The sequence below is a fragment of the Zootermopsis nevadensis genome, unplaced genomic scaffold, assembly GCF_977971745.1.
Source record: "Zootermopsis nevadensis isolate Lab colony 2312 unplaced genomic scaffold, Znev_1.0 Znev_ptg000011l, whole genome shotgun sequence".
NCBI lineage: Eukaryota > Metazoa > Arthropoda > Insecta > Blattodea > Termopsidae > Zootermopsis > Zootermopsis nevadensis.
Window position 1 is genome coordinate 5,929,097 of NW_028259143.1, and position 20,218 is coordinate 5,949,314.

The 20,218-nt window shown below is 38.3% G+C and overlaps 1 protein-coding gene across 1 annotated transcript in view; it reads right to left on the reverse strand.

Moving 5' to 3' along the window:
• Positions 1–20,218, reverse strand: part of Yip1d1 (Yip1 domain-containing 1) — a 627,626-nt gene that overhangs the window by 600,359 nt on the left and 7,049 nt on the right. The window lies entirely within an intron of this gene.

A 20,218-nucleotide genomic window follows, 5' to 3' on the forward strand; every position in this document is an offset into this window, starting at 1 on the left:
ATCTCACATGTAAGGATGGAACGGAACGAAACGAAACGCAAAGGTAAAATTCTGAGAGCGAGAGGGAGTACGGAACAACACCAAAATTCAGTAAAACGCTAAAAAGAGACAGGATTGAACAGGTCTCGAGTACCACAATCTGCTGACGATAAAATGCAGAGAAACAGACGCCAAGAACTGTTTTGAAAACAGCAAAAAGCAGAAAACCTTCACAGATCATAAAAAGTAATTTTATTTATCATTCAATCTTTCGACTGCGAATATGTCGATTCTGGTATGGGTTACTTAACATCCAATAAAGACAAATTTTAAAATTAGTAACTGAGTATAATCGTCTTTATCTCTAACGGAAGAACAATGACTAAGAATGTCTGAGGTTCTCATGGCGGTTACGATTTCGACTGAGGTAACGTTGGTAATCACCTGCCACAACCCAGAATACCACAACAGGATGCTGATGAGGATATTTTGACCTAAGGCAGAGGAATTAACAGACAACTGCAAGAAAACTTCATAATGAGTTTAAAAATTTATATTATTCAATAAGGATAAGATGGATAGGGAATGGGGCATGTTTTAGGAAGGCCATAAATGTCTACGTAAGAATTTAGCACGGAATTATCAAAGCAAAATAACTCAATGAAGACTGGAAGCAGAGAGGAAGATGTTAGAAGAATGAATGTTTGGGAAATAAGATGTAATGGGTGCGGACAAGTTTGAAAGTGGCCAGAACAGTGTCTAATCACAGGAGTTGGGGGGGGGGGGGAAAGGGTAATGAATTTCGGACTACATAAAACAAGAAAAAATACTGACCAACAACACAACTATCAACGTTTGATATAAGATCCTGCACCATGGAGTCAGTTATGGAATCATCTAGATATTATTTTGAATCAACTTTCCTGTTGGATTTTCTGAGTGCACGCAATACAAATTTCACGTTAATTTCACATAACACAGAATCGTGCATAAAAAAAGCGAGCGGAACGATAAGTTAAAAGAGGAAACACCTCCCGCACAAAACATAATGATTATGAACATGAAAGTACAGGCGTTCTTGCTGCTATTATCACTAACAGTTATAATTCATATTATAATAATTTTCACATTCAAAAGTGGTAGCCTTTTTTAATATCAGAGCTAATTAAATATGTGATACTAAAAAACGACGTAATTTTCGTTATGTGCTGAATTTAACTAAATTTATATTATTATTGTCGTTGTTATTATTATTATTGTTCAATAACAAAAACATGAATCGAATTATATTATTATTATATTTTTTCTTGTGCTGTATCTGTAATTGGCCATCTGCCTGTTGATGCAGCACACTAATAAAGAATTGAATTAAATTGAATTATGATTATTATTAGGCTCTTTGCTGGTGGAAAACACTCCAATAAAGGAACTGAATCGGATTTATATTCCTACCCTCTGTAAACAGACATGCTTTTACATCGCCGATAATTAAGAGACTGTAACGCAGGAATATCATATGAACAATGCAGAAATAAAAATATATAAAAGTTAAATGACCGCTATTTTACTAACACGCAAATATTGTTTCTGTAATCGTGAGATTCTATCATCCTTATGGTCCTTATTAAATAAGGGGACATAAGGGGTACATAGGGGATTTGGTAACAGAGTTCTGAAGTAGGAATTTACAAATCTTTCTAAGAACAACCCCAAAATTATAATAAATATTTTCACTTTCTTTCATCTTAACAGCGTCTTTCTTTCTGAGGAAGTAATATGATAAAGCTAAATTTCGTGTTATATAAACTCTACCACATAACTTCAGGCACTACAAAATTTAAAAGAAAATTGAAGCCATGGTTCTAAACAAACCGCACGTACATTAGCACTCTCATTATACCGAACTCATGCCAACGATGGACGAACTTCACTTGTCCAGCTTTGAAGCAGACCAGTTATTATTATTTTGAATAATTGGTTTCACTGTATTTTAGCTGCAGGGTACTTTTTGTGGCTCGACACAATGAATTAATTAAGCAGCAAGACTGAAGTAATGGTAGGGTGTAAAATTATACGCAAACGAATTTAATTATACACAGTAACAACTGGCAGGGCAAAAACTGCGAAGCGTAATGGTCTTACAGTTATCATGATATTATTTCAACACAGGACGCGGGCAGACCCGTGAAACACAAGAAACAAAGAGACATACAGTATACTTCACACGCATTTCGAGGGCTACACTCGGTGTAAGGTTTTCTGTGTCTTTTGTCTTTGCAGAAACGTTCCCAGGCATCAACTATAAAGTCCACGTTCTAACAACGACGACTAGAAACCGACTCTGTAAACTCTATTTTAAAAAATGTTATACAGAACCGCAGAAATCCAGTATATCTATCTATGGGCAAGAAAATATATCTACTTACTATATTACACGAGATGGAAAATTTACAAAACTAAAAACTTCATAAACTGTACTCCTAATCTGCAACAGCCAATGTAATTTTTTTTAAAAAAAAATAAACAGGCCGAACATGTAACTCCCGGAAAAGTTATTATACCTTGGTCTGGCCTCACTGTAAGAGACCAATTTGGAGTCTCTGGAAAAATAATATTAAAATAAATCTTAAATAAGTAGATTGTATAGATGTAAGTCGCCTTAGCAGACGTAAAATACAATCGACTGGCGAACTTTGTAATAACATTAAATGCAATCGCGTTCATAGGAAATGTTGTGTAAATCTCCATCACTCTTTAATGTAGTAAATGAACTGTTAACCAAAAACTAGTTAATGCGGTTTAGGGAAAAAGTATTCTATATACATATTCCCTTGCGATTAGCATGACATAAATATTGCACCATAAGCTTAAAAATCGGCTATTTAGTGAACTGCATTGATCCTGTTTATTACCAACTACGTAACGTAAGTATTCACGAATTCAGTTTCAGTATGAATAACAGATTAGTGTCTGAAGCGCAAATATATAGGTTATGCAGACTCAGACCTGATGTCTAGTTTCTACAGAATTCTTGAAATGGGTCACTATGGACCTGACATGTGACCTCTACCCATCCACCACTCAAACAGAAAGGACTGGCAACATTCAGTTCTCTAGCTACAGCACTATCTGTACAGAGTACAGACGTACTGGTATTACAGCTTAAATTCAATTGTTTAAACACGTAAATGCACTCCGTGTGAGGCCAAAGTTCGCAGTGGTCAGCTAAATTTAAATAAAAGTATGAATTCTTGCAACAAAAACAGGAAGGACACAGAGAAGAAAAATGAAATAAAATCTTCCGAGTAAATCTATCACTCGAAATGTTATGTTCATGGCGAAAACACTGAAACTTACAGAAATGTAAGAATCCTCAGCTAATGTACAAGTCGAAGGTCAAACACCGGTCTTTTCTGATGCCGTGGCTGGTCATTTCGTATTCCCTGATGTAAATAAGGCAATCTACATTCAGTTTTCAACAACATATAAAATACGCCTCAAAGCCAGCCTTGGAATAATTAATTACTATTGTTTTAATTTCGCGACACAACAGTAGGAATTTTAAAAATCAATAAGAACCAGACTAATTAAGGAATTATAAAGTAAGAATACGAGAGTGAAGGAAAATTTCAGTTAATGAAACTGTGCAAACGAAACACAACCAGCTGGTGTCTTTTACGTCCACAAAGTCAAACTGCACTCGCATAATCAGTGATGTACTGTACCAATGAATGGCATCGGTGCGAAATGGCAGTAAAATATATACTACTACTACTACCACCAATGCTGAAGCTACCGCAGCTAACATTTAAAGTGTTTAAACAAAACGTATAGGAAAGTCCGAAAACGTAAACATGTCTGATGATCCACTGAAGTAAGAATATGTGAAAATTGATAAAATGGAAAAAAAGCGACCATTTCGGCGACCTACAAGTAGATGGAAGATAGTATTAGAAATGATCTTAAATAAACAGGATTCTATGTGGACTGGATTCAATCGGTTCTGAGGACCCGATGGCGGAAGTATGTATATTTTTTAATCGCGAATACTGGCATTTACGTAACCCCTTCACTAAGAAAGAAACTAGGAAAAAGAATGGAAAAATTTCACCGTAGGAGCGTTGCAGTTTGCAATGTTCACAAATAACGGTAATCAAATCACGAATCATGAGATGGGCTTGGTATGTAAAACGTATAGAAAGGAATACAAACTTGAATCAGAAACCTGAGGGAAAGAGACAACTACGCAAAACTTGGCGCCGCGAGGAATAACATTACAATGCCACAGATTAGGGATCAATGGTGGGCTTTTGTGAACACGAAAAAGAACGTTCGAGTCTATAAAATGCAGAAAACGTCTTGACCAGCTAAGCGACTCTTACCTTCTTAAGGACATTACTCAGTGGAGTACGTGGCGTGATACAGAAACTTTATAAAAATAACGATGCAAGGACACATTATAAAATCTGTCAAAAGTATTCTTTCAAGAACCCCTGTATTTGGGTATGAAGGAGAAATCAAAACAAAACAATTAAATCTACACAGATTTTACAAACGACTAACCAGAACAATTTTCTAGATCATCGGTGTAGAACGCGTGAGCCAACAGCGAATACACACAAATCCACGCATGTGGATGGCAAACGACGCAGTGACTCACTTTTTTACATAACAAACTGAAATGTTTTCTGTAAATATTTTGAGAGATTTGTTCATTCAACAGAACCCCTTGGAAGTTCGCCGGTCAGCAAGTAATTCAGGGAAATGAAATCTGTGCCTTTTATTTTGTATTTCCTCATAAAAAGGAATTTTAATATAGTCATCCGTCATGTTTCCATGCAAATTATTCTTCTAAAATGTAGAAGATGACTGTGGCTTCTATCTCTCTTCAATCTGGCTTTTCTGTGTAATTTATAAGCTGGAACATTCAATAAAAGGACGGAGAGAAAACAGAAACATTTTCAGAAATCAGACACAGAGCCATGTAACGAAGAGAAGTTTTCTATCAGCAAAATGGACACAGAATCTAATACAGGAAGGATGTGAGTTGATTTCGGGCGTAATATTACTTCACTGAGCCTCTTAAATGACAGCATATGAAGCTTGGTTGTTCCGAAATCAAAAAAGCTCATATAATAAAATCCAACGTGACATCGTAAGGTAATAACGGTTAATATTAAACGTTCCACAAATAACTGGCAAAGGTAATCAGGAACTCTGAAAACGAACATTATACGACATGAAAATAATTTCTATGATCAATAACTCACATAAAATGAGATACGACGACTGCGGAACAGGAAATTTTTTTGAGCGTTTCAAGTTTTTAATTAACAAAATGTGTTCTGTTCGGGATAGAGGCCAAGGCGGGTTATCGAGCCATCGTTAAAACGGTAATGAACATATGGTTTCATAAAATTTGGGAATTTCTTGACCAGCTAACCGACAGTTAGCTCCTCTAAACAGACTCTTCTACACTGAGTTGGTAATTTAACAGTTTCAAGCCGATCCCCCTACATAGTCTTACATAAAGCATATAAATTGTTGGTTCATGTGTTTGTTCGCTTGTAGCTTGAAAACGGACACACGGATTTGCAACTAACTACGCATGCATATTCCTTGAAGCCAGCAAGAGAAAATACGACGGTCGAAACTCACGAAATGTGTCCTGAGCTCGAATCCCGGTGAGAGCGTTTCCTGTAGCTCGGACACTAAGAACGGCAGAAGACCAAAGTTATTTGTTTCGAAAAGGAGTCCTGACGAGGAAGTTTTATGTAGCTCCAAAACTAAGCACAAGAGAAGAACAGCGAAAAGAACAAGACACGACACTCAAAAACCGACGCCGATCATAGTGGATCCAATCGTCGCGACGCCGACATAAGACACCATACTTAGCGTAGAGAAGCGATTCGACAAGCCAAAATACCGACGCCTAGTGCGCGACGGTTCAAAATTCCAAACCAGGCCATCAGGATAACGACTGTAGTAAACACCTCTAAAACATGGGTAAACTTGTACCACACTACACAGCACAAAATGCCAGAAAACGTTAATCTTCATACCACCCGCCGTGAGAAGCTAAAATCTCACCTAGCAAAATTTTAATCTGCGCATGTGCAATGGCGGAAATTCGATGTTTGGCGCTCATTCTTTTTGATTTGTACTCTCAGTCCTTTTATATCTGAGTACACGTACACTTCGTAAATGGCAGAATGGCATCTCCAAAACTCCGCTTTCAATTTGTATAAAAGGAAACGTGACAGTTGGGGGGGAAAAGAAACTGGACATATAATGAGACTTTTTCCAGTTATAATGCCAGAATCGGGAGACGCTCCCTGAGAACCTCTAGATTAAAATCTAAGTATGCCGACAGTAGAGACGAAGAAAACGAAGCGAAGACGAGAATAAGTTGAAAACTTGAACATCGTGAACGGTATATATGCAAATTGTATTCGTCCCCCCCCCCCCCCCCCCAAGTCATCACCATACTGAACAAGGAAATTCGGCTCTTGAGAAGATCACAAAATCCTGCTATCCTTTCCAACGTCTGCTTTAAAAGATACCTCCTTTTTAGATATCTAATATCGATCTCTTCCTTGTCCCCAATATAGGTATCCAAGTTTTTTTTTTTTACTTCTTTTATAAGAATTGTTATCACAGTTTCCTTTCGGCGCACGTCCAAACCGTAATAATGCAGACCGGTCCATTCAGCGGGTCACAATGGACTCACAGACCTCATGTCCACGGTCAAAAATACTCTAACGTTAATGTATGAGAACTTTTTATTTTTATGAAACGACGTCAACATCTATATCAGCAACGACGCGCATATACAGATAATCCAATTTGTGGCGTAACTGCTGGGTACGCTGAAAACAGAAGAACATTTGTAAACAAAGTACAGCCATCTTCTTACTCACCGCCGTGAGAATCTAAAATCATAACGTCAAATTCCATCTAAAATAAAATAAGAACCGCCACGGTGGTCTAGCGGTCAGAACACTAGCCTTGTAAGCCTGGGGTCCAGGGTTCGATTCCCGGTGGTGCTCAAATTTATAACTTGTGTTGGGCAAGGCCGTGGTCTAGGCATCACGGAGTTTTCCTCCGGGGGCTTCCCCGGTTTCTCCGTGGCATCCCAACAATTACTCCACTCACACACAGAAGAAGGCAATGGCAAACCACTTCTGATCATCTCTGCCAAGAATGTATATATATATGTATGAGCAGGTCCCTGACAACCTGAAGAGGTTGGAAGGATCCTGTTCATAATATATGGACCTGTCGTCAGACAGAACACTACAAATAAAAAAATAAAATAAGAAAACTGAAGAGAGGAACTCAGTACCGGAGTACAGTTTCCACATACGTATTTTGTACCACATAGGCGTATTGTATATGATGGGGTAATATCCGGATTTAAGCGGCAGCCACTGCAAATTTCATTCATTAGTCTCAGAAGAATGCGAGTTTTTTGAAACATTTTATACTGCATTAGCACCATTACACTGAAGTTAACTGGTTTTCTGAATGCTGTTATTGCAAACATCAATTCGTATTAGGCAGTCATAGAATCCAGTACCTAATAATCCACGGGCATTATACAAATAGCAGTGGAATTAAGGTCGGTGTGCATTTAAAGTCTGAACTCTGATAGGTATTTCTTGCTCATAATTTCTTTCATGTAGGCAAGTTTTTTGGTTTGCCCACGACACAGATGCTAAACCCATGACAGACCAGCAATCAATCCACTCATACTTAACAATCTTATTTACGTACTCTCACTATTTTATTTATTTTATTCAGTGTTCTGTCTGACGACAGGTCCATATGAACAGGATCCTTCCATCCTTTTCTCGGACTGGGACCTGTTCATATACGTTCTTGGCAGATGATCCAGAAGTGGTTTGCCATTGCCTTCTTCTGTGTGTGAATGGAGTAATTGTTGGGATGCCACGGAGAAACCGGGGAAGCCCCCGGAGGAAAACTCCGTGTTGCCTAGACCACGGCCTTGCCCAACACAAGTTATAAATTCGGGCACCGCCGGGAATCGAACCCGAGACCCCAGGATTACAAGGCCAGCGTTCTAACCGCTAGACCACCGTGGCTGTGTACTGTCACTACCAAATAAAAATTTCACGTTTCAATACATCCAACAAAATTTCCTTTCCCATCATTTCTGTCTGCATGACTTTCTTGAAATCATTCATCCAAAAGTGTATACCTATATCGTTAAATAAAAATTGTCAATGGCGTGACAAGAAGAGAAATTTCAACTTATGTGTTGATCCTCTGTTATTTTGTCATTACCCATTGTACTGCCACCTGTCAGTGTCATCAAGTATTCGTGCTGTTGCCATCTAACAATGGCCGCATAAATTTTGAAGTGTTCTCCGTCATTAGAGTAATGGGGGCAGTATGCTCCTTTCAAATGTAGGTCAATATCTAACTGACATGGTGCAACATCCCGGGAGACAGCCATCTCCAAGGTCAACATAATGCCAAAAACATTTAGATTGAGAACACGTCCCATACTTACTGATAATTCAATATATTTGCATTTAACTTAAATTAAAAGTATGTGAACAAGTGCGATAACAACTGGAAATTCAATGCCTTGTCGAAGTTATAAGAGTGCTTTGTACTCAGAAGGAAAAGAAGTTATAAGTTGATATACGGATACGTTACTACTTCTGAATACCTTCAAGACATATCCACGCTCTTCCTCGGTATGTTCATTTTTACATTTTACCTTCCATTATTTATTTATTTATTTTTACCTTTTTACATTTTGTCTTCTATACTCGTTCTTTCAAGTTCAGTAATATTTAAAAATATTTTAAATTATTTACGTTACAGGCCAATGTTAAACCACTATCACTTCAAAATATACCCTCACTCCAATGAATTTGGAAGTAAACATCATCAGAAGTTACACAACAACAGTAATTAAGTTTTAGTTTATAAGATTATAATTTTTAACTTTACACCTGAAGATGGTTCAATGTAACCGAAACATGTAGTAAAATGATGTACCAAATATGTAAATGATATTTTAATATCTTATGTATAAATTTATTTATATACAATTGTGATTAGACGGAAAAGACACGAATAATTAAAAAGAAGTTATGTAAAAAATGGGCGTAATTATTAAATTTCCTAAAATAATTCCAGAAACACCTACACCATAACAACTAAATTTTTAAAAGGCTCTGAATTAGGAAAATATTAAAACACTGTTTCCCGAAATATGTCTTCTGATGTTGTGACAATACAGGCGCATAAAACGTAGAGGATTCTGCTATTGAACATTGCCGCGAGGTTTAACCAATGGGTGTATCGTTTAAATGCAAATCAACTTGCAAAATTGGAATCCAATTTTGGTTTATGGACTTTCCCCCTCCCTTTTTGCTTTGTTCCTAGAGTACAGTGAGTGGGCCATTACATTATTCCTGCCTGGGTTAGGGAATGGGGCAGAGAATACAATGTGTTCCATATTAGGACATTATAGACAGCGGATTCCCTGCCCTAATGAACTACCACCTATCAGGCTCTCTACAGCCAAACCGAAATAAGAGGATGCCAGGAAATCCTCAATCGAAACGCAGGCAACTCAAGTACAGTTGCCAACAAAAAATTTTCACGTTGGGTTTATTCTTTCATTCAGTTCTCTGCTTTTGTCATTGCGCTATGGATCTCCCCCGATATACACAAATAATAATAAAAATACATAAATATTAAAACGTTTTTAATTTAGTTAAGTCGGTTAACATTTAAAATGCTAAAATGATTATCAGAGATATTTTTAAAATGTTACGCAACTAACAAAAGCTTGCGTATTTTACAATGGACCATCTTAATCACAGAACAGCTTCGTCACTCCGTACTGGAAAAACAAATGAGAGAGCAGAGAATTCTTACACGAATCATCGCCATCAATGTTGCAAATTTACAAATTCGCACGGCTTGCTACCATGTTGATATTTTTTATCACGAGGGCGTAAGAGTTAAACAGCCCCTGGACCTCTAATGGCATGACGTTCATGGTCACGAATGGTTAAATAATTCAGTCATTTTCGGATATTTAAGTGGTTACACCAGTTAGCGCCGAAAAGATTTCACTAAAACTGGTCATTTCTTGTTTATAAATGTAATGTTTATGTCAGCAACGGCATTCCATTAAAAAGACAGGCAAAAATACGCCCAACCGAGCAGAATCTGGCTAAAACAGCACGTAAGAGAAAACATCACACACCTGCCACTTTTATTAAATATTTCTTATATGAGGGTAATATAAATGATTCCCATACGACAGCACATAAAACTGGCGAAATTTCAAAATAGTAATCCTAGAATCTACGCACTAAATTCTGTCCGTGAACACTATAATGGTAATGAGGGAATAAATACTCGGAATCAACGTCTTTATTTATTGAGAATGTTACGAGCAATTACAAAAGACTTCATCAAAACGAGGTCACGCATTAACATTTTAAACGTGCCGCGTACAGCCTGATCAGTGATCGACTGCAAAAGCCCATACATTATAAAGTGGATAACTTCTGTCGAAACCAAACTAAAGTTCGTGCAGGCCTACTTGTGGATATGCCAGTTGGGAACGAGAATTTTCGTGCGTCACCGTATAAAATAGGATAAAGTCTTCAAAGGTCAGAAGGCAAGAAACTAAAACATTTGCGATATTTTCAGCCTACGAGCCAGTAAAACGTCGTGGAAAAGTTCACTTTCGCTGCACACCACAAACCAAGGAACCACAGAAACCCCAAATTAAACTCTCACAAAACACATCAGTCCTCTGTTCGAATCCCTGTATGGAAACTAACTAGAGTGACAGAGATCTTACGTGGTTAATCCTTGTACTCGATTACCAGGATAGTAAAATGACGGACATGGCCCTTCAATTCATCCCCACTAACTAAAATAATAATCATTATGAAAATATATCTTTCTTAAAATTAATCATCAGTGCAGATAATGTATTTCAAAGACAGAAAAGAGTTCACGTTGACACCACGTTATGAGGGCGTCCTTAGTTTGCGGATAGAGGAGACGGCCTTCATATACGTACTGATGAAGCAAACGCGGACAGCCGACAATGAGTTATCCTCCAAACCGGGAAATTAAAATTGGGACAGTATACTGAAGTAGGATATAACCCTTCTTTTCTAATGACTAACTTCACAGATCAATTTCTTCTACAGGAGCTAGCAGTCTCTCAGCCAGTCAAACAATTCCCTGATTTTGTGAAACCGAAGATCTGTCTATCCATTACCACTCTGTTCATTCAAAATGCATTTTAACATTATCCTCCCACCTACCTACTCCTAGGTATTCCAAATGGTCTTCCCTTTAGTTTCCGACCAAATTTCTGTGCGTATTTTCAATTCCTCTCTCGCCAACATTCCTTTTGCCAATACCAACTTTAGTGGCAAGCGACTATTAATACTTGTATAGACGGACGGCAGAAATACATCTATCTGCAGGAACCGAGAAAAATCCATGAAAGATACGAATCGAACAGCGAACCCCATTTCGTCAGACAGGAATAAGGATTACACATAAACCCGATGTAGATTAGGTGGGTGGGTGGGTGGGTGGGTAGATGGTTACTTGGCTGGTTGATTGAGAGTGAAGCGGGGAATGGGGTCACAGGACTTAAAAAAAACCAACCGCTTTAGGACACCAACTTTAGCTCGATCAATAGACCTCACGGCTTAAATTTTAATAAAACAAGCGTAATATTCCCCGACCACAATTGCATACATCCCTAAACACTGGATAACTAAAATAAAGTTCAGGTATTGACAAAGCATCGGCGTGCACTTTATACTAAAGTTTTGTTAATCTAAGTCCTGCGCCAAGTGCCTATCCAAGTCTTACGCGTGTGTATGTCTTTATAAGTAGATGAGAAACTCAAAGGCGATGTTTTATCCTACGTAAGTAAACTTTAAATAACTCCACTGAACAGTCCCTTGATAAGTTAATAATCGCTTAAGACATAGCCAAGAGACACTACATTTTACGGACCCTTGAGGAAAAATATAGTGTTCGCCACTGCTTCCGATCCCCAGTCGGATAAATACAGAACAAAACCTTAATATTATTTTCAATATTATTATTCTGCCTACGGCTAAGCCCCCCAAATAGTCTCTTCCTTTCAGGATTTTCGTATCCATTTTTCATCTCGGCCGTACACGATAATGTTATTATACCCACATCATTCTGCTAGATTTGACCTCCCTAACGATATTCAGTGAAGAGTAAAATTTATGGAGCTCCTCATTATGTAATGTTATCCAATCTCCTGTTGGTTCCTCCCTCTTAGTGCCAAATATTCTCCTCAGACCAATAGAGTTTCTTGCTTAGGGCAAGTGTCCAATTCCAAGCGAACTTCTATAACTAATTAACATATATTCACAAACATAAATTAGACACGAAACAAGGTTTACATAATATCTGTAGTATTCTGCCTCTAACTTTCACTGTCGGAAACTCACTTAAAAAGATAGTAGGCTTACACATACTTTCAAAATACGTTCTTTGTTATTACATACTTTTCTGGCTTTGATGTTCATTTATTACTTACTGAAATCTTGTAGTGAGCAAAAGTTATATTTTCATTGTATTATTAAATGCCTAACCTCACTGACTCAAACATTTTACCTTCTCTACGTCACCAACATATAAGTAGGTCTAAAAGAGACCAAAATGGAATTTTCCTACATCTCACTGCACAGCTCCCACCCAGATCCATCAAGTAGTTCACAAACCGAACTGTCTCACCAGACAGATGCTGTTGATGTTGGGATGACGAAATTAAGAAAACGGGGGGGGGGGGGTAGCATCCATTAAACAGATAAGAAAAGCATGTAAATCTGTCGAAACATGTTAAGGAAAGAGAGATATATGGAATGATAATATTAAAATTAATCTTGAGAAAATAGGGTTAGAGAATGTGGAATGGATTCATCTAACTCAGAAAAGGGTCCACCACTGAAAAGACGCCCTTCAACACAGAAAATGTAAAATTCTTCATAACGTTTACTGGCTTGTTGACAAAACTCGCAAGAAATGATAGAAAACTTTCAACCTATTGGCAAAAGGATAGACCACCCAATTCTGCGTTATGGAGGGATTTTGCCATCAAAACTTCGAATATAGACGGCAGTTTAATTTCAAGATTAAACTAATTCACAATTTACTCTCAGAGTTTGCAACCGACCGCTCACAAAATGGCCACATGGGAACGAGTAAAGAAGTGGGATTATTGCTATCTGGCGGGAGCAGGCGGTACTAAAAAGCAAGTCAACGACGGCATACGACTGACGGAGTGTTATTAGGAGCATTACAGTGGGGTGATGTCTAGTGGGAAGCTTGCAGACCGACTGAGAGGCAAGCCAGGTCATGTCACACAAAATTAGAGTCCACGTTTATATTGCAAAATTATATATTTTCCTTAACGTCCATCGTTAAAACATTAAAAACATCATTCATATGGTACAAACCACAGCACAAAGGCAAACCACTCGAATTATAAAGGCATGTGTTCAAAGATGTCAGTGACCAGCAATTCCACGCTTCACGTTCGTTCCAGCCCGTCAAGAAAATCAAAACATTACTCATCGCAGTCCTGTTTCGTTTATTCGTCGAACCCTGGTTCCTTTTTGACTTCAATGATTCGCATTTCATCCAACAGTCTCTGGGCTGTGGGTGCAAAAACGTTGATCAAAATCGATATCAAAAAACAAAACGTTGAAAGTCAGCCAAGTCTTCAGAAAGACATGCATAAGAAATTTAGAAGAACACGGGTCTACCCCAATGTGCACGGTATTTTTTACCCTGGATAACGCCCAACATCGCGAACACAGGAACGACGTACGACGACAGGTCCATATGAACAGGATCCTTCCATCCTTTTCTCGGACTGGGACCTGTTCATATACGTTCTTGGCAGATGATCCAGAAGTGGTTTGCCATTGCCTTCTTCTGTGTGTGAATGGAGTAATTGTTGGGATGCCACGGAGGAAAACTCCGTGTTGCCTAGACCACGGCCTTGCCCAACACAAGTTATAAATTCGGGCACCGCCGGGAATCGAACCCGAGACCCCAGGATTACAAGGCCAGCGCTCTAACCGCTAGACCACCGTGGCCATCACTTATTTATTTATTAATTAGTGTTCTGTCTGACGACAGGTCCATATGAACATCCTTTTCTCGGACTGGGACCTGTTCATATACGTTCTTGGCAGATGATCCAGAAGTGGTTTGCCATTGCCTTCTTCTGTGTGTGAATGGAGTAATTGTTGGGATGCCACGGAGAAACCGGGGAAGCCCCCGGAGGAAAACTCCGTGTTGCCTAGACCACGGCCTTGCCCAACACAAGTTATAAATTCGGGCACCGCCGGGAATCGAACCCGAGACCCCAGGATTACAAGGCCAGCGTTCTAACCGCTAGACCACCGTGGGGTCACAACCACATGTTCAATTGTAAATGGGAAACCTAGTAGCTGTGTTGGAAATAACATTTTAATTACACAAAAAATTAATTTAAACGTTTTAAATATAGTAGCCTACACAAAATGGGCTCTCATTAGAACGGATTATAGATTAAATGAAGTAATATTGGTAGGCCTACTCATTAAAAATACTTCTGAAGTAAGTTCAGATTTTTATGGCTAACTGCAGAATGTAAAGGGAGTTACTCTATCAATGAAGACTTGATCTCAGTCTTCTCAACAACTAATTCCTGAATTCGGCAGAGTTGAAATTTCTTCTAGTAACTTAGCAACTATTTTCTTTTTCTGATACACCAGCAGCGAGTCTGTAGTTATGGACCTTCCTTGAATAATGTGCATTTGGGCCAATAGCGAACGCAGTGGTTATGTTTACTTGTCGGTATAACGTGATTCAGTATTGTGTATATTTTCTTAAATTCTCCGCTAAAAATTTCGTCGAGCGCACTCGAACGCTGCGATATTTAGAAGTCGGTAAAGGGTTTATTGTACTAATATTTGTTTCTTAAACTGGCATAACATAACCAAAACCGCTATTTTGTGTTGTTTCGTAAGGAAATAAGAAATTTCCTGCGACTAGACTGGAAGAATAGTTCTGAGGAAACTGGCAAGCCTTTGCATTTTGTCGGGATAACAACAGATACATCTGATTCCTTCGTAAAATTAATGAATTTGATCCTGAGATTCAGACTGTATATTTTTTGAATACAAAACAGAAATAATGTGATCCGTAAATTGATAATAAAATATATTATCCAGTAAAATTGGTCGTGCAATAAATAAATAAATCATCGATATCATTGTTAAACTTATCGATGTTGTCTAAAACCTTCCTTTTCGTTTGTAATAAAAGTCCATGTATTCAATAAAGCATACGCTAATCGGCACTTTTCTCTTGCCAGCATTCTATCTGCCTCTCACATTCTACGCCACGTTTTCTTATTCTCCCCTGTACCTCCTCTGCTTAACTTTACGTAAGCCCATCTCAAATCTACTCCCATGAGATCTGCACCCCACCTTCCAGGAAATTGATACCTTTCGATGATTTCCTTATAACTTTTCTACCCCTCGCCCTTCTACCACCCTCCTTCCGCCAGCCAAGTCTACATCAATCATAGAGGATTGGTAAAGCACATGAAGGTGTCTCCTTCTTTCGATCGTCATACTTGCCATGAAATTGGCAGAGGAGAGAAGGAACATCACGTGACAGTGGAAGCAATCCAAATACCGTATGAGCATGGAAGACCCCGGTTATCATACTATGTCGTTACATATAGATATATTAATAAATCTATGACGAGACTACGCAGTCTCCAAATCATTCTATACTTCATTCCAATCGTTTAAAAGAGTCAGGGTACAGTCAGGAAAATAATTCTACCACACACAAACACTGCTGTCAGGAAGTTTATCTTGTTCCTATGAAATAGATCTAAAATTCATGCAAATTTGGTTCTAATAAATATAAACTGTCTAACAGATATGTGAAGGATAGGTTCTTTATTTTTCTATACACGGGCGTGTTTTTACATCTATATTTTGATGCGAAACTGAGCTGTCGGTTACTCGTACGAAACCAAAAACTTTAAACTTTGCCATAAACTTCGAAGGGACACTTGACAAAAACATTCACCTCACTGGTGGGTTTCCAAGTCCCTTAAAATACTACTAGCGTGGTGCCTTACAATAAGCCACGGCTAATTTTCCCCACACATACACCATTTAACTACTCGCAGTAATTCTTAATATCTCATTGAATGATAAATCTCTGCAGATGATTAACCAACCTTTTACATATCCTACAGAGCAAACATATCACTGTTCCATGACACGCCCATTGGAAACTTAGAAAATCCCGGTCACGAAAACCTTCCTTGGTCCTTCAGAAGTTAAAACAAACATGCAAACTCCCAAAGAGCCAAGGCGTAATGATGTTAATTACGAAATGCTATTTTACAGTATATTACATTAAGTTTAAGACACAATTTCTGTCTCAGTAATAAGGTAAGGTGAAACTTCCATGCCTGTAGAACTTCCAAAAGTGATAATCCACTAATTAAACAACACAGGCTCTTTAAATCAAAGCCCATTATACTCTAATTATTTTAAAATTATATTGAGCTTCCGTAGAACACGAAATGAAGTCGTGGGGTTCATACCCCGTGCATTCTAGACCTTGGCACTAGATGGAGAAGAATTCTCAGCTTCACATACCGGCCGCTTTTACTCCCGGAGAGAGTTATCCTTGTGATAAATTAGCAGAAGACTAGCTGGGTAAAAGCCACTCTGAACTTTTCAGTAAAGGAAAGAACTTGTTTCATCCCTGTAGGGAATCAACCTCTGAACAGTTCACGGACTCCAGATATAGGTTGTGTACGTGAATATGTTGAATACAGCGTACAGCTAGTACGGGTGGTTCTCCACTTTTGAGTAGACTTCTAGATGTGTGACTAATCACTGATATAACTCCATGAAGCACAGCCCTTGTTGTGAATCTGACAGTCACTCAGCTTGTCAAGAAATTCACCTCCAACTGTTAAATTACGTACTCACGACACGCCGCCATTAGGCCTTACCCCAGCCACTTGAATCCACCCCACATCCTGTCTCTCTAATGCTAATTTTAATATTACTTTCCCATCTACTCCTAGGTCTCCCAAATGGTCTCCTGTCTTCACGCTTTTATATCAAAATTTTGTATGCGTTTCTCATTTCCCTATGCGTGCTTCATGTCCCGTCTATCTCATCATCTTTGACTCGATGTCACAAAAAAATACTTTTTTCGGCGAACTGCAGAAAGAGCGTCTTATGAAATCCGTCACATAATATTTTAGTCCAAAGTTTTCCCAGGTTATCAAATAATAACAATAATAATAAACTTCAGAAAACTGCCATTTTAGGATCTTCATGCATCATTCGAAAGACGCTGTCGTAAAATATATAGTCATCCCTCACAATAAAACTATATAATACATGTACATATATTAAAAATAAAATGTATTTCGGAAATAGCTGCTGTACCATGTACCTCGGGGGCAAGGTTTGTCTCGGGTACATACAAGTAAATACCCTATAAAGTGGTGAATAGATGGAATAATAATAATAATAATAATAAGCAATCGGCTACGACTGATTGATTGGATCGTAATATTACGTAGTGACGTTGGTTCTACTGCAAATATTATACAGCGTCGATTTAGTTACAATCATGAATGCAGGAATGAATATGATGGAATCCGTTGAGACATTTTCGTGTTTGCAAGAGAGACCGCGGCAACAGAAAGACATTTCTAACCGGCGGCCTTAACGTAGTCAGACGTGATCTACACGTGTGGACTATCAAAAGTTATAATGATAGTCTATTACGAAGTCCTCACTCCCTCCGAACACACACACATTCAGCCTTGCATCGCAGAAGTGTTCCCATAATGCCCTGATCCCGTAAGGCCCCATTAAGGAACTGTTCTACCTATAAAAGCCGATATTCAGAATCCGACACTTCAAGACGCAGACAAAACTACCGCAAACCCAAATTCCAGGGTCCTTTTGTCTTCACAAATCTTCTAAATTTCTATTCACATTCTGAACACCTCAAGCTGTAGGCAACATAGATATTATTATCTACGGAGTCAAAGAAAAAAACATAATTATGCGTTCCTCGCACAAATTGGACGTAAAATGTGTAGGATTTGAGGTTTTCAAGGTGACGTGTAATCAGATAGGTGATGTTCTGGGTTGACATGCCATGCAGATTTCTAACAGTATCCCGTTTCGGAAGAATATACTGTCTCCGCCTTCAAATCTGAAGATGGAGACAGTATGTTCGGCCGAAACGCTGGTATACAGCCAGGCGAAACAATTCAGAAAACCATCTGTAAATGTAAACCGTATTCATTAATCCGTCTACCCACGTTTCCGATATTACTGAATGAATTTCGGTTAAATTTGTACTTTGGGTATACAGCGAATGTAACTATGGTTCGTATTGATACAACACAACCCTTACGAAAAATCCAAAATTGTCTAAAAACGCATCATCGTTACAAATTTGTATACCATGCCCATAAAACAAAGCCTAAACAGAACTGTTATCTAAAACTTTTATTTCAAACCCCTAGTGTGGTAAATACTTAATCCGGGCTACAAGCCGCATCAGGTGGCTGAGCAGTGAACAAATTATGTCTTCTGCCAACGTTTCGAGAACAATCTCTGCTCTCATCCTCAGGGCTGTTGGGTAGCCTATCCGTTCCTTTGTTGCGGGCTAGCTGATGAGTTCCAAGAAGATATGGTTTGTTCACCGTTCAGCCCGAGAATCTTTCAACTTCAGTCGCCGCGAAAGCTTCACCTCATACAATATTTAATACCTTAAAACCCAGTGGTAACTATATGTACCACTTGTTTCAACCAGTAATTTTTCATTCCGCACACAGTACAAACAGGAACGAGCCCCAGTTCCCACCGGATAAGTTGACTAGATAGAGCGAATAATGAATTAGAAAGGTTACAGAAATATCGTTTCGCACAGCCTAATCGCCATACCTTATTTAGACGTTTAACTTTCCAGCATGAATATTTTAACTGCCTTGTCATCAAACGACCAGGAATTTTTCCAACTGTATTGTACTCGAAGATCTCTCATAAGCTATCAATTAAGAGAGTGTTACAGAAAGTTGAATTAAATTAACATAGGACCCAGTCGTAGTCAGTTATATTTCCGTTTTAAAAATCGAGGGAATATTTAATTTCCCCATGCTATGGCCACCGGATTATGCGGAAAATTGCTTTCGTGAGGCAGACTGGTCACGCGAAATCGATTTCAACCTACCGTACCTAATCCAACGCCATGCCTCTGACATCTACTGGCAACTATATACACTACATCCAAGAATGAAAACAATGAAGACGTGGATGCGTTCAAAACTCTACTCGACGAGTGATTGTTTCACCATAACAAACGTCGTTAAAAAAATAAAGGAATACCAGTACCCACTCGGAGTATACATTTGGTTGATTTCAACGCGCTCTGCAAACAGAATATTATCACTACAAAAGCACATCAGTTCCGTATTCCTAGTTACAAACAGTATGTAAATGAAAGGCCATTTTTAAACATCGCAGAAGTCTTTTGATGTGCTATTATATTGTCCTTATTACACGACATTTCTGTTTAACGTAATGACACTGAGACGTTATTATAACAAAATTCTCAAGCAACGAAAGAGCTCTCAAGAGGGAAACGTATGTTTAAAGCTACGAAGGGTGTGTTGGGTGGGGGAATTATATTCTTGCATCTTGTTTGCTGCAGTTTCCCTTGAATGAGTTCAAATACTGTACAAATCTAATTTGCGTGTTTAATCTTCTGCGCTTCTATTATAGCTCCATATTACAGTTTGATCCTGCAACTGGGTCCAAATGATCACTCTCTAAGGCTTCCCAACAAAATTACAAAGTAAATAAGTAATTAAAATTCGTCTTTCACTTACAAATTTTCCTTTTACTTCTTATGTTTCTTCTTCATTCTTCTTTGTTTTCATTTGTCCTCTATGTTCCATTCTTTCTTTAAACATTTTACACTTATATTTCGAGTACGCTGTATCAAGACGATAGTCTCCTCGTCAATATGTACTGCTCCAAAATTAAAATGTACCAGTAAGAGTGTTGTGAATGTGCTTACATTCCATATACAGTGGCCTAAACTTTAAACTCTC